This window comes from Oreochromis aureus, linkage group 6 (assembly GCF_013358895.1).
Source record: "Oreochromis aureus strain Israel breed Guangdong linkage group 6, ZZ_aureus, whole genome shotgun sequence".
In the NCBI taxonomy this organism is placed as follows: Eukaryota; Metazoa; Chordata; class Actinopteri; order Cichliformes; family Cichlidae; genus Oreochromis; species Oreochromis aureus.
In genome coordinates, this window is record NC_052947.1 from 24,653,798 (window position 1) to 24,666,723 (window position 12,926).

A 12,926-nucleotide genomic window follows, 5' to 3' on the forward strand; every position below is an offset into this window, starting at 1 on the left:
AAGCCTTCCATCACAGTTACCAATTCTGCAGTAGAATCACGTTTGATAGCGAATTTGTTGTGACTGGAGAAAACAGATTAATGCTCTTAGCAATCGTTGCAGCAGTGGCCTGATGTTTTAGGTTACTTCCTGGTGTAATAAAGAGAATTTGGCTCCCTTTACAACAGATGCAGCCTAGGTGCTCACAAGTGTTTTAGTTTATACTTGGCTCCTGAACCAACAATAGGAACCTGGGTCAGGCAAAAGGTGTAACATTTACAGGAATAACCCAATAACTGCCTTGAAAAACTTTCAAAGACAGTGACAGGGGTCACTTTGGTTGTCTCTGTGCTAGCCCTGGGGCAGCCTGGTGTACCCCGTCTTTCACCCAATGACAGACGGGTAGGTACCAGCCTCCTTGAAACCAACCAACTGAAGCCTCCATGTAACAACAGTTATTTGCCCAACAGAGGTGTTATGTGAGAATGCAAATATCTGAAACCGGTCATTAAACAATCTTTGCCCTACCAGCCCTATCCTATAAGTACACATAAATGGCAGGTAAAATTATAGAGATATTATAGCAACTGCTTTGTTAATGTAGCTAGTTTACTCTGACAAAAGAAACACGGTCACTAATTTTCTAGTGCTGCAGAATTACACTGGTTTGTACACCTGTCATCTATTGACTTTCAGGGATGTTTTAAAGTATAACAGAATTCAAGCCTGAAGTCCACTGCCTGTGGTCCATGTGTTGTTGTTGCATCGTAATGTAATTTGTCCATGGACAAATGCACAACATGGAGATTATGCAGACATATGTACCAACCTTTATGTTCACTCACTGAAGATGAAATTCTCAGGCATCAACAGATGGAAAAGGTTATCCAGGCTTTAATCATGATTATACTCCGTTGCGGAGCTGAAGACCGGACAGCTAAGTAGCCATTCCTGTTATATTTCTTTGAAATCCGCAGCCTGGGCAGCATGTGTTATTAGTACACTGTGAAGTAAGTTCTCTGCAGATGAGTCCCTATGGTCACAAACAACAGGAAGGCACATGGACGTCCAAATGGATCCTCGAGGCAACTGCCTTACGACAAAATTTCCCTCAGTAGATATATAGTAGTGGTTAGGGATGTGTATGACTAGTCGACTAATAATCGCCGTTTTCACTACTCTCTATCAGCGTTACTAGTCGTTTAAATAAATTGTTACAATTTTAATAGATTCCAAATCCCAGGAAATGATTGTGTCCTAAATGTAATGCAGTCACCTGCCACCAGATGGTGCATCGTTGTCGAGAAACACCATACATCTGTTAATCTAGGCCTGATCTTTTTGTTAACAATCGCAGATACAGGCGGTGGAAATTAGCTTTCTGCGAAGCATGGATAAGCGTTCCCTTGGTGATCGGGTGAGGAGTTCGTCATCTGGGAGGGGTTCAGAGTAGCGCCCCTACAACTCCACATTGAGACGTCTGTCGTCTCCTGGGTAAGGTATTCCGGCCAGGCACCTGCCGGGAGAAGGCACAGGCGTAGACCCAAGATATGCTGGAGAGATTACGTCTATTGGATGGCCTGGGAAAGGCTTGATGTTTCCCTGAATAAGCTGGAGGAGGTGGTTAGAGGGAGGTCTGGGGTTCCCTCCTGCTCCCCCCGCGACTTCAGAAAAGCGTAAGAAAATGGTTGGACGATTTTATTGTTTTCATGAATTTTCGAACAGCTTGTATCATTTATAATGCACGGCACATGCGTCACACTTTCCAGTCGCAATTTATTATTTTTTCGGATGTTAATTTGTCATAATAGGCGAAAATTGTTTGCAGTAACATGTTTTCATATCATAATTAACATGGGTTTTTCAGTGTTCTTCTTCTTTGCTGTCTGTTTTGAGTATAACATGTAATGTTGATAATGCACAATTCAAGGTGCTGCACAGTTAAGCATTATGTTTAATTATTGAAGAATGTGATAAATGGTTTCAAATGCCTTTGCTAGTTTTTGACATTTTCCATTAAACGTTTCTCAAACTTAATGTCTGAGCGTTTCTTAGTTTTAGACTGGTCAAACATTCTAATGTTTTTACTCATTTAGTCTACTAAGAAATTAGTCACCAGGAACATCCTTAGTACTGGTTTACATAATTGCCTAACAAGTGAAAGACTTGGGCTACGTCAACACTAATCCTGATAAATTTGAAAACGGTATTTTGGTCTAAAAACGCTCAGCGTCCACACTATCGTTTTCAATCGTTTTCATCCACACTGAAAATGCTACGTTCCTGTACTGTGCATGCGTGAAACGTAAGACGATTCGACCTGCATCATTTCTGTTTGCCGTTTGTTTACTTTCCAACTCTTTGAAACGTTGCGGCAAAATGTCGAGGAAAAGTGCCGAGTTTCATCCGGAGCCATCTGGAGCGTGTACAAACTGATATTAATCTTTAATAGGCCTGTCAAAATTGAGAGCAAACAAAACAAGTGCTGTACAATGCCGTCCGCCACCTTAGTTGAACTGGTCACATGACGGCATAATATGACTAAAATGTGTCATCGTTTTTGAAAGACCCCATTTTCGCAATCCATACTGCGATGCGAAAACATCGTTTTCAAATTTATCCACTTTGGAGAGCGTTTTCAAAAAGCTCTGTTTTCCTTGAACAAAAACACCGTCTCAGTGTGGACGGAAGGCCAAAACGGAGAGAAAAAGATGCATTTTCAAACGACAACGTATTAGTGTCGACATGACCTTGGGAGGAGAGACAAATCTTTCTGAGACTGCATCAGGAAGGGTATTCACTAAAAATATGCACAATAAAACATCGGGAGTTACTTAATGCGCCAACTATTTGTGAAAAGAACAGCTGAACACGGATAACAGGTTTTACAGGGGGTTTTTTAACATTTCGGTCTGCTTCATAATCTGGCTGTACTTGACAGTGTGTTCTTCTTTAAGTGGTGAAACAAGTTTCTTGTTTCCATTTTCAGTGGAAACAACATTCTTACATAGGGCTGTACGATATGACCAAAATCTCCTATCCCGATATAAGACATCTATCATCCCGATAACGATATAAATCACAAAAATGTAACATTTTCTGTAAATTCTGTGAATCTCGGGCAGCTCGACTTGCGTGAAGTGTTTCCAGCTGGGCGTCGTGTACCTCGAGTCGAGTGCTTTAACCGATGCATGAAATTATACATTTTTAGACATAAGTTGTAATGGCCGCCGTTTTCTTTGTGAGTATTTATTACACAGCGTGCTGCGGGGAAAAGCCTGTCCTAACGTTTGAGTCAAAGGTTTATTTTTTAGCACCTGACGGCTCTTTTTTGCTTCTCATCCGTAAATACTCTGCATACTATTTCATGTGATTCAGTTTATTTTGAAAAGTCTCAACAGGATCTTGAGCTTTATTGTGAAAGGTTTATGTGGAAAATAAACAAGGGGACGCAATGGTTTTACCGTCGTTGTTGCTAACAACGCATAAAAACAGGCGCTTGTCCGTCTGTAGTGTGGTTATATTAAATATAAGAGAAAGAGAGAACTTTAAGAAATTAATATAGCCACTACAGTGGCCATCAAAACCATGAAAAAATATTGCCGTAAACTGTTTATTTTGCGACACCACGAAACAAACGATAGCATAAAATGAAACTATAGACGTTTTTATATCGCCATCCGATATATATCGTTATATCGAACAGCCCTATTGTTACGGCTGTTGCCGTAATTATAACATGCAAATTTGAGTGTGCAGGTGCTCCTCCATGATTGGTGCATCCAGGGCGGATGGATCGTACCGATTGGCTCACGACCGGGAGGCAGCGCATAAGAAGCCACCGCCAGGGACTGCCAGGTCATTCATCCTCCGCCCAACCCAGCCGGCAGACCGTTCACTGTGTCACTATGTTTGTGGAATGTAAGAGCATGTAGGGTGGACCGCTTTTTGTTTGATTAGTTTTCTCCTGTTTTTGCTAGTCAGGAGGAAAGTACTTGTCATTTGGTTTGGTTCTTTTGACTAGGTAAGTTGTACTTATTCCTGAGTTAGGCTACCTTTTGTTTGTTGTTTTGGCCTTGGGTTCACCCTGAAGTTATAATTTGCTCCCTTCCTTTGTTCAAATGCACTTATTGTAAATAAATCAGTGTCACAAAGTATTAAGTGTGTGACGTGCTGCTTGGGGTTGGACGGGGATGGATCACCCTTTGGGGTTGCTGAAGTAGCTCCCTTTTTAAGTATTAAATCATCACCTGAGACTGGCAGGCAGCTCTTGCCATCAGACATGCCTGGGATTATCTCTTTGTTGCATGTATAACCATATACAATGTATAACCATAGCTTTGCTACAGCAATGATATTTAGATATGACACTTATCATGTAATATTTATTCTGGTATTGCAGACAATATGACATTACACAACCCTACAGACCACCAAACCCTGACTAGATGACTAGATGTTTATCTATTCTGTTAAGAAACCGAATGGAAAGCCAACGAGTCATTAAGGCTGCACTTCTGTGGAAAAAAACCCAAACTGGGAGACAGTGTAGCTGCTCCTGTTTAATGGTTTACTATCGCATTTCACTTATTAGCCAACAAAACTAAAATGGTGTTCGCTTAGCAAGCATTGTCATAACATTATAAAATTAAGTATCAACGCAACACACTAACTTAAATCTATAAAACTGACCCATTCAGATTTGACATCACAGATCAAATCTGGGGATTTAAATATTTATGAACTGCAGTTTATGAGCATTTAAACTACTGCTGTCACTTTGCACAGCCTGCATTTAATGTTGTTTTCTGTGAAATGCTTTCGCATTTTTTAAAATCTCAGTTTCCATACACATACCACGCGTCAACAATAAAATGATGGACTAACCACTTTTTAAAAGTCGACGTCATAGATTATGTCAACAAATTGTTGAAGCCCTACTAGCCAACTAGTGTTTCTGATGTCTACTAGCAAGGGGAGTAACATCTACACATCTAGTTAACTAGTCACGCATATCCCTACGTAGCAGCAACTTTCTAAATAACTGAAATATAGCTAGGAAGCCTGTACAGGTAACTTGAATACACGAGAAAGACTATAGTCACCTAGTCTGAAAACTATTGTAAGATTCACTGCTTTAGGTAATGTTAAAAGATCAATTTTTTCTGTAATTTTACAAATAACTTTTCTGATATTTCAGTCTTTATTTGCCACATCACTGCTCTTCTGTGTAACATCCCCTTAGTACTCATATTTCTACCAGACAGCTACCAGGATTAAATAATTAAAAACAGCCACAACAAAATATGAAGCTGGAAAGTACGCAAGTGTAGCATGTCTTAAGCACAAACATGCTCATTTTAATAGGATAAAAATCTGTGTAAAACCTGACCACTTTATTATCATTGTTATTATTATGTGTGAAGTACAACATTACATCTGAAACAACCAAGATTTCTAATCAGCAGCATAACAAGACATCAATGACGAATAACCAGCACACAGTATTTTGAACCTAGATCACATTTCTCATCTCTCTCATTTTCAGCCCAAAGCAAAGGAACCGGCTCCAACTGGCTGAAACCGGTTCTCATAGACTTGGCATGCTTTCAAAATCTCACAAACAAGGGCAAATTTTTTCCTATTTAAAGTTAAAAATACAGTACTGGAAGCCAGCATCACACCTGACCGAACTTCCATAAGAAAGATTTCATAACATAACATGTAAATGTCAGAATCTGTAATTAAATGAGAAACACACAAACTGATTTGCCTTTTCATTGTGGACAAATCAGTTATATCTCTATATTTACATTTGATTTATTTGATCAATCTATTAAGAATTAGCTTAAATTTCAATAAATAACCATGGTGACATGGTTTTAACCATAACTACTATGATATACCAACATGAATACCGTTTCATGTTGAAGTGCACCGCTCTGTAAGAATTTAAGATACATAACAAATAATGTCACACAACAGCAGTGGCACGTATTGAGAGTATTGAGAATTGAGAGTCAATATGTATTTTGTCACTTGACCAGTTATATAATGTGATATATCATTTTCAATTATTTCTCTGCAGAAAATCCTGCAAGATACAAGTATGCTCTGTGCGACGTGGTACACTGATGTGGGCTACCTGAATGGCACTTTACACCCTTTTAAAAATGTCTAATATACACATTAAAATTTCAGATGAATCTCAGTTATGTCATCCAATTCTGCTCATGTTTATCACTGAGGCCAAAAACTCTTGGCGTATAGTTGTCATGAGCCAACAGCTGCACAGTGCCGACTTACATCTGGTAACAAACATGTATAAACCAGGACTGCTGTCACACTAACTCCTCCTTTTCTCCACATGGAGCTCCCCAGAAGGTCTCGATTTTAATGACAGAAAACTAAACAAAATAATTTTTTATTTACAATCTTAAAATCTTAATGAAGCTAGCTCTACAAATTGCTGATTTATAAAAATCAATAAAGACAATCTTACACAGGATAAGAAGTTAAATAATTTCAGCAAAGTCAAATATAACATCTACAAGAAAGCTTTTGAAAAATGTAGGTGGCGCCTTTAAGGGCTGCTTCCTCTTCTGCAGATAAAAAAAAAGACTGTAATGAATTACAAGTGCACCATGTGAGCACTGCCGCTGGGTGAAGTGGGGGAGGTGAATCCAAAAGGCCATACCATGTTCTAAAAAGGTAAAACCAAATATTAAACTGTTAATTTTCCATGTCTCTATGGACACAGTTATCAAAAACATTATAATGGGGAGTTGGAAAATATGAACGACTCCAAATCTGAAGACAGATAAATTGCCCAAACCACTTGGTACCTGATCTTTTATGCAGTTCAGAAACCACTCAGCTGGCCTTATATCTATCTGCACATCATTTCACCAAAACCAAAACAAAGTGAGATTTCTCCTTTTTAGTAAATTTGTGTGGTAGGTCAAAGACAAAACCTGCTTAACTCTTGTCAGATGAGATCGACTTTAGGCCACACCCACATCCTAGGACAGTGAAATGGAAAATTACTGGACTGTACCACTTTAAACCATAAGGGGAGGGGTGCAGCTGCCTCTTACCCACATTAGCCATTATATTTTTCTATTCTATCACATTGAAGGCTCTATCTAGATTGCAGTTTGATAAGATACAATGATTCCTGCAAGTGTAATTTTTAAATCGCTAACTCTTCAGTAAAAGCTGCCAATCCAAGGACACAAAATAGAGTGACATAGTCTGTTTATTACTTTTGCACTTTCTTCATTAGTTTCTATCTCAAGATAAACAACTACACTGTGATTCTTTTTGTCCCTCGCCCAAATTACCACCTTTGCAGCACACTGATTATGTCTGCAGCTTCCTAGCATCAACACGGCACAGTCGTTACACTGATGTTGTAGGACTGGCCTTTAATGTCTTGAAGTGAGGTACGAACATACCCAAGACACAAATGTACCTTTCCAATTGCGAAACTTGGGAGAAAATTCATTATTAACAGATTTTTGATTCAGTGTGGCAGATAACTGTGCACAGGGAGAGATGTGAGGACAACTCTTTCTTGTCCTTTTTCCAATGTATCCTTGTGAATAACAAGGTAGTTTTTCCCATCTGAAACAGTTCGTTATGAACAAAAACAGTAACAATGTTTAAGTAGCTTTTTGTTGTTTGCTTTAACATTTGATGTCATATTAATCAGAATTTTAAAAAACTACCGGTGTAATATGATCAATTCTATGGTATTAGAAGGCAATTAATTTATCATTGGCCACTGCCACTGCTAGCTGACATTTTTTGTTTTACGCATTTCTAACATATACGAAGCCAATCTGGAAGCGGCTTCTATCTGACAGCTACCAGAGGGTGACAGTTGTGGCTGCAAAAAGAACCTCTGGTTCTACAGAGATCTATGTGGGGGGAAAAAAACGTTTGTTTTGACCACTAAACATTTTCGTGCAGAGTTTAGGGCTTAATCATTAATTCTGGTTTTTTGCAACCAAAAGGGCACCGGTTGAAACACACATCCAAACTAAATACAATCTTAAAGCGAACACAGGTAAAACTACAAACTGTAGCATATTACTGTTACAGTAATTGCAAAAACCTGGATTACAGGAAAAGCAGAATAAATAGCTACAGCAAAGTCAAATATAACTTTACGTAAAATCGAAAGAAAAGCTTAAAAACAAAAAAAACAGGTTGTGCCTTTAAGGGCTGCTTCCTGTTCTGTAGGGAAACAACTGTCTCTGTAATGAATTACAAGTGCACCATGTGAGCACTGCAGAAGTGAAGAGGGGGAGGTGAAACCAGAAACAAGACATGATTCAAAAAATTAAAAGCAAATATGAAACTCTGGACTTTATATGAACTGATTTTTTTTTTTAAATATGTAAGATGTTGGAAAATATGATGAAAGACTACAACACTGAAAACTGAGAAATTGCCCAAGACATTTGGTGTCTGATCTTTAGTGCAGTGTAGTGATCATGTACATCTTTCCATCTTTCCACTAAAACCATAAAAGGTGGAGATTTCAGTTTTTAAGTAAACTCACTGGCAGGTAAAAAACAAAACCTGCTCAACTCTTTTCTGATCATTGACTTTAGGCCACACCCACATCCTAGGAGAGTGAAATGGAAAATTACTGGATTGTACCACTTTAAACCAAGAGGGGGAGGGGGCGGGTTCAGCTGCTCAATATGAGGAATGCAGCTTTCTCCTACTCACTTCTAGTCACTTTAGACAGCTAAGTTAAAAAGATTATACTGTAGCAGTGAATTCAGGGATACCATCTAGTAAGAGCTAAAAAACTTTTGTGTATTTTATAAAAAACACCAAATGTTCATTTAGCATCCACAGAAGATCAATAATGGACGCCACAAAGTTTTTTGTTATTTCAACATGCAGCATGCTGATCATATTCGCTGCTTCCTAGCACCAACATGGCGCAGTTGCTACATTGACTTTGTAGAACTTTCCCTAAAAAGTCATAAAATGAGGTACGAACACATCAGAGACACAAGTGTGCATTTCCACATTCTGAACTGGGAAGCAAACTTAAAGTATTTGATTACTTGAGAGATGTAAGAACTCTTTCTTGAATCAGCAGATAGTAAAGTGACTGTTATTCATATAACTAAAGATAAAGACGACTTGTTTCATAACGTTCATCAGAAATCAAAGAATAGACACGTAAATTTTTTAAGGCTCAAAAGTTCTAAAGTATATGCTGTATGCAATAAAAAAACTAAAAAAAAACTACCTGAATAACCAATGTAAGATTTATCAGCATTCATTTCAATTTACAGTTTAATGCTAGCATACATGGATGTTATGATTCCGGACTGGTTATGCGAACGACTTTTCTAACACGCACACAAAAAAAACTAATCGAATATAACCCATTACCGAAAAAAATAAAAATAAAAAAATGTCTGTAAATAAAAGCTGCAAATAAAATGTTTTCACTCTGTGATATCGATAGAAAGAAAAAAACAGTTTCAATATACCATTATTCATTTAGCGAACATTGACACTGCTAGCTAACAGGGTTTTCATTATGCATGTCTGCTGTAATCCCGGTCTGTAGGGGTCACTGTTGCATTGTATGCAGCCAACTACCATTAACAGATTTTTTTTTTCCTAATTCATATCAAATATTTCTATTCAGAACCACAAGTTCCATAAAGGATGGCATTCACTGCTATTAAATAAAAGTACAAATAAGCTGTTTGGGTAGCATGCTAACTGCAGTACCTCGACTCACCGAATTTCTCTACGCTGTCCGCCGATGTTCCCGCGATTTTAAGCTTCGTTCCGTACGGTCTCCTCCTCACCCGCTGGTGTCCAAACCAACTCTTACGGACCCCCTGTGTGAAGCACCGGTGCTCTCGGGATGCGTTATCAGTGCTGCATCAAGTCCACGTTCTCAAGATGAACCGGGGAAACTAGTGAACTGTGCCACAACAACAACTGTTGTGTTCGCGGATTCAACCGACTGCTCCGAGCACCCTCTGACTCGCGAACAGACTCCTCCTCCTTTCGCGCACGCACAAAAAAACTCCAACGGCTGACGTTGCGAGCGGGAGGGGGGTTGGTCGTTAAACGACTAACGGTCGCGCAGTCCAGAGATGCAGTCTGAGTGGTTCACTCGGGTTTTTTTAAAGCATCCTGCTGTTCACCGTGCTGAAGTCGGTAGATAAAAGCAGGCAAGGTATGTATATGAATCGCTGTAGGATGTTTTAGGTCGGTTAGTACGGAGGATATGCAGGACTCAAAGAAAATGTGCTGCAGCTTGTAGTTACCCTGCAGCAGCAGGAGCAGGTTTGAGACAGACACAGAGCCAATGAGTGGTAGAGAACAGGCAGCTGAACATTGGCGTGGAGGGGGAGGGGTGTCCAGACAGAGCCCAGAGACATTATAATGCTAAGGGGGAGGGGTTATAGGGAGGGGGAGGAGCCTTCTGCCAAACAACAGCCTGAAAATTTGTCTGTAACCTAACTACAGACAGTGGTGTGATTGTAGTTTTGTAAACCTACACTTACAGTTACACATGACCTGCTGCATCCGCAAGCATGGTGGTTATGCAGGGTGTTAGGCACCTTGAAGTGTTGCACTTTCTACACGAAAGTGCACACATGAGAAGAGTCCACCTGAAGGTCCCAGCGAGTAGTTATGTTATGTTATGTTATTTATTAGAAACAACAGCCTTTTTACAGTCATTTCCTTCTGAGATCACAAAGCATTAATTCAGGTCAGCCATTTTGTGCACTCACTTGTGCTTGAGGAACTTGCTGTTCCCTAAGAGGCCAGCAGGGGGTGAGTTATAGTGTTCGTATATTCTCATGTTTGTTGGTATTCCAGAAAAGGAATAGCTTAAACCTTTGCACCGCGTGTTGTCTGAGTCCCTTTGCAGCAGAATCCATGTGTTTGGGAGCAGGGGAGCTGGTATCTGTGCTCCCCAAGAGCCTGCTTGTCTCTCTCTTTTTCACACCCTTTTGCACACCAGACATGTCTGCAGTGCTGAAGAAAGCAGCCTTGAGCTTAGACAAGTCACCCCCTGTGGTCATATCAGCTAGGCTACACTGTAGCTTAGTCCTCATACATTGATATTGGGGCATAAATTGAACACACAGCAATAAAAAGCATTTAGATTTCCCTTCGCTTAGGCAGCACAGGCAGCCTGAAAATAGCGTGCATAGCTGAAGCTCTCAGAGTTTCGTGAATCACCGTTTAGAGTCCTCAATAAATCATAACACGCTGCTTTGATGGTAGAAGTATTTTTGCATAGTTACCTGTGCAAGTGAGGAATAAATCCTTTTAAAATTAGAGTACTTTTCAATATTTTTGTCAGGATTTTTTAAAGTTCCTAATGCTGGAAATCTCACTATATCGGCAGGTGAGCTTGTATGTTTCGGCAGAGTTATAAAGCTGTCTGTACACATGCCTCTTTATTTAAAAAAATAAATCTCAATAAGCGCATTTGTTTCTCTCTGTCTTTACACACTCATCTGTAGCCACAAATTTGCTTATTAAAACCCACAGCAGGCTTGACTTCCTGCAGTAATAAAAAACTACATTTGTATGCATTAGTTTGAAGTACGCACACTTTCACATAATTCTCCTTGTTGATAATTGTGAGTTCTTGAGTGGTGTTTTTTGTGTATACATGTATTTATAACAGGGTCCATTCTTCTCCAGCCTGAAAGCAGAATTTTTCCATGTTCCTATTTCCTCCAAATATACCTTTGCTAAGATTTGCAAGGTTGCAGTCTCAGCTGAGGACCTTAATTGAGCTTTCAGGAAGGCGTTGGCTTATCCAGAGGTCGTCTGTGCGTAGGTAAGGTCTCCCTTTACCGATGCTGATCCGGGTCCCTTGTCATCATATGGAGTTTTCAATCGGCCTTTCTGCCCAGCACTTCTACAGTGTTCCTGTAAATTACCATTCTTAATGATATTATAATAGTCTTTTAAGTGTCAGTTAGCTTAACTCGAGATTTCCTAAGTAGGAGAGCAAAGTTTGAGTGGTCAGAAAATTTGTCGGTACAAGTCCATTCACCCACTTTCTTCAGGGACGCCAGGGAACGCTGGAGCCTATCCCAGCTATCATAGGGTGACAGGCGGGATGCATACTTGAACTGTATGAGACCTAATGAGTTAATCAATGCTGACCTCTGAGAGTTTCCTTGAATGTTTGGGTGTGTCAGTTAAATATATAATTAAATGACACATTTAGTTTCCGCGAAGGGCTTTATTCATCTTTTTATTTTGAAATTTAATAAACGTTTAATTTGCCTTGAGGTGTCCAAACTTCTGCATGTATTGTAGTGCTTGTTTATAGCAGAGGGAGATTTTGGGTAGGCATGAGGAACAGACACTTGTTTTCAGTATAATTTTATTGACTTTGTGAAGCTAACCTTAAACTAACAAGCTAAATAAACCTCCACAAAAACTATGTTGTCTGTTTCAAATAGAAACAATTCTGGAACGAACAAACAATTCTGGATGATCATTTTTAATATCATTATCTTAAAAATATTAGTTTAATACCAAAGCCCACATGAAATTTAGCTTTAACCACCATCCGCACACACTGTTTTTAACCTTAGCTGAACATGAGAAGTCAGCTACAAAGCCAATGATAAAGGTACACCACAGAAACTGTAGCTCACGGTAAACCACATTCACGATCTGCCAGCCAATGTGTCTACATGGTGTGCCATGTCCTTTAGAGTCTCAGCGTAAACAAGAGAACGCCAGAAAATCATATTAAAAATTAACTAAAGTTCTTTATCAGCACAACAAAGGGTGCAAAGTTTCGAATCGAACTTTAGTCAGTCTTTAATTTGCCGTCTTCCCAATACAAAGTCCACATAAGGTCAGTTTACGCTAATGCGTGTTGGTAATAGTCTGGTTGTCATGTGCTTCCTGCA

The 12,926-nt window shown here is 39.4% G+C and overlaps 1 protein-coding gene across 5 annotated transcripts in view; it reads right to left on the reverse strand.

The window, feature by feature from the left end:
- LOC116321353 (activating transcription factor 7 interacting protein) overlaps positions 1-10,341 on the reverse strand; it is a 31,067-nt gene extending 20,726 nt beyond the window's left edge. For 2 of the 5 annotated variants that reach the window (XM_031741171.2, XM_031741168.2), the window contains exon 1: positions 9,761-10,341. The gene's annotated coding sequence lies outside the window, so the exon portion shown is untranslated. Of the gene's footprint in view, positions 1-9,750 lie in introns of all 5 variants that reach the window. The other 3 variants (XM_031741172.2, XM_031741170.2, XM_031741169.2) reach the window with 2 other exon arrangements.
- Positions 10,342-12,926: the final 2,585 nt, after the last annotated feature.